We start from the raw sequence: 2500 nt of genomic DNA, 5'->3' as shown, positions 1-2500 counted from the left end.
CTTGGTCTCTTTGGAGGATAAGTTGCCCATACATTCTTCTTGGACCCTATCTTGAATTCCATGGTCCTCTTGTTGTAGTCAAGCACTATCCTCCAAGGCCCTTGAGCCATGGAGTGCCCATACCACATCAGCCCTACCAAAGGAGAACATATAAATCCGCCACTACTTTCACTCCTTGCACATTCATGTTTACTTCCTTCACCACCCTTCACATTTCATTTCATCCCGCTTGCCATCCTCACATCAAATGGCTCTATAGAAATTGGCTTCAACCCAACCTTGGCAACAATATTAGTATTGACAAAGTTGTGTGGAGCCACTATCTACCAACAACGGAACCTCAAGTGCCCTATCCATGCCATCACCTTCAAGGAGTATGCTTTTGGCCCCATCAATGTATTAAGGACAACTCGGCCTCTTTATTATTCGTTTCTACTTGGCCTCTTCTTGATAGGACTCCTCACTACATGTTCCCCAAGGTATTCATCTTCCTCCTCACACTCCTCTCATCAACCAACATGTATACTTGTCCCGATCCGCACTTATGCCCAATGCCCATTTATCTCCACACTTAAAACAAAGGCCCTTTTAACTCTCTCTTGTATCTCTTCCCTTGAAAGCTTTTTTACTTCAATTCGTTTAGCCTTAGAAGCACTCCCATTTCCTCCTTACCCTTCCAAGGAACATTGGTTTGCAAGGTTGTAGTATCCTTACTCCCCACTTCCTTAGATTGGCGTTTCTCCGTGTTAGCGCTTTCTTCTAGGATCTCCGCCATCCTCATCACCTCTTGCAACCTTGTGGGTTGCTTCAATTTTATTTCCTTGGCAAGCCAAGGTTTCAAACCATCTACAAAGTTCCAATCAAAGCCTCTTCGGACCAACCCTCACCATAGTTTGGAGTTGCCGAAATTCATCCACATAATGGTGGACCTTTCCTTCTTGTTTAACTTGGCCAATTGCCCATGATGATTGACAATGGGTGATGGGCCAAATTGCATCAAGAACTCCTTCTCAAAGGCCGTCCATCCAAGGCGCCTCCTATCTTGGTCATATTGGTCACGTAGCCAACGCCACCACTTGCTTGCTCTTCCTTCAAGATGGAAACATGCCGTAGAAACTCTCTCATCTCTTGGACTTCATACACACGGAAGAATGGTCTACCTTATCCAACCACTCATAAGGATCCCCACCGTTAAACTTGGGAAGTCCACCTTTGGCTCCTTGGTCCCCGGTCATGTGCCCGGTTTCCATCTATTGTCATAGTGGTCTTCCTCATGCCATTCATGTCTATGGCCCCTTCTCCTTCATGGTTGTGGCGCCTCCTTGGTCATGCTCACATAACCATTTGGTCTTCCATGGTCAAGCCATACTCTCCTCATGCCGTTCTTCATACTTGGCATTTCAAACCTCACTCTTGAGTTCTCCCTTGTACTCGGGCTTCTAGGTGGTGGCCATCTCACGGGCCCACCTCTCCACGGCAATATGATCATTCTCAATTCTCCCCTCTCTTCTATACTCATGTCTTGGAGGCTCATGTCTAGGCTCATGCATTGAGCCGGATACACTAGTCTCTCTTCCATCCACCAAGGCATCATGCCTTTGTCCATTAGCCTCTTGTCGCGAAGCTTGGCCCTCACAATCCTCCTTTCATTCTTTCAATGTTCTCATGAGTTCTCTTCTCAAGGCTCCATGGTCCTCCGTTGTTCTTCACTATCTCGGGTGTGACATTCATGGCCATTCTAAGTTCGGCCATATTGGTGTTGACCTCACTTAAGATGTCCAAAACTCTTGCACTTTGTCTTCAAGCCTTTCAATACGCTCCCGGTTGGAGTTATTGAGCCCTTCGGTCTCTTGATGGCTTGTAGTCATGATGCTTGCAAACTAGTCTTGAGGTGCTTGCAAACTAGTCTTGGGGTGCTTGCAAACTGAAAAATTCTGGTTGGAGTAGCTTGGACAGCTTGTGCACTTCTCTTGGTCGATAGGATGGTTCCACCAAGTCCAACCTTGAGTTGTCCACCTTCAAGGATGGGCAACCCCTCTTGCACACACACGGTCCAACCTTGGATCCTCCACCTTCAAGGGTGGTCGATCCCTTCAAGAACTCTACTCCGTCCTCTACCTCAACCCCCAAACTTCAAGTTCACAAACAATACAATATATATGGGATCCAACGAGGGTCTCCCCAACAAATTCACAAAGATTCAAGTTAACGCGTTGTTTACCTCTTTAGAGAAGTGAGCACTTCTCAAGCTTAACCAAACAAGAATCCTCTCAATGAAAGCACCATAAATGTTAGGGACCCCGGTCTAGTCCCTAAACACTTGCCTCTCCAATCCGAAGCTTGTCTCAATATGACCGAGTGATGGTTCCTCTCTTGCTTGGTCCACGTCCAAAGATGGTCAAGATGACCACTAAGGTAGTGTGAGGTTAAGGGTTTAGGTTATTATGGGTGTTGGAAGGAAGGAGATGGATGGAGGTAATGCACGGCTTAGTTGTGTGTT

This window comes from Juglans microcarpa x Juglans regia, unplaced genomic scaffold (genome assembly GCF_004785595.1).
Source record: "Juglans microcarpa x Juglans regia isolate MS1-56 unplaced genomic scaffold, Jm3101_v1.0 JmScfU0019, whole genome shotgun sequence".
In the NCBI taxonomy this organism is placed as follows: domain Eukaryota; kingdom Viridiplantae; phylum Streptophyta; class Magnoliopsida; order Fagales; family Juglandaceae; genus Juglans; species Juglans microcarpa x Juglans regia.
The sequence above is the reverse complement of the archived record's forward strand: the minus strand, read 5'-3'. Positions refer to the sequence as shown.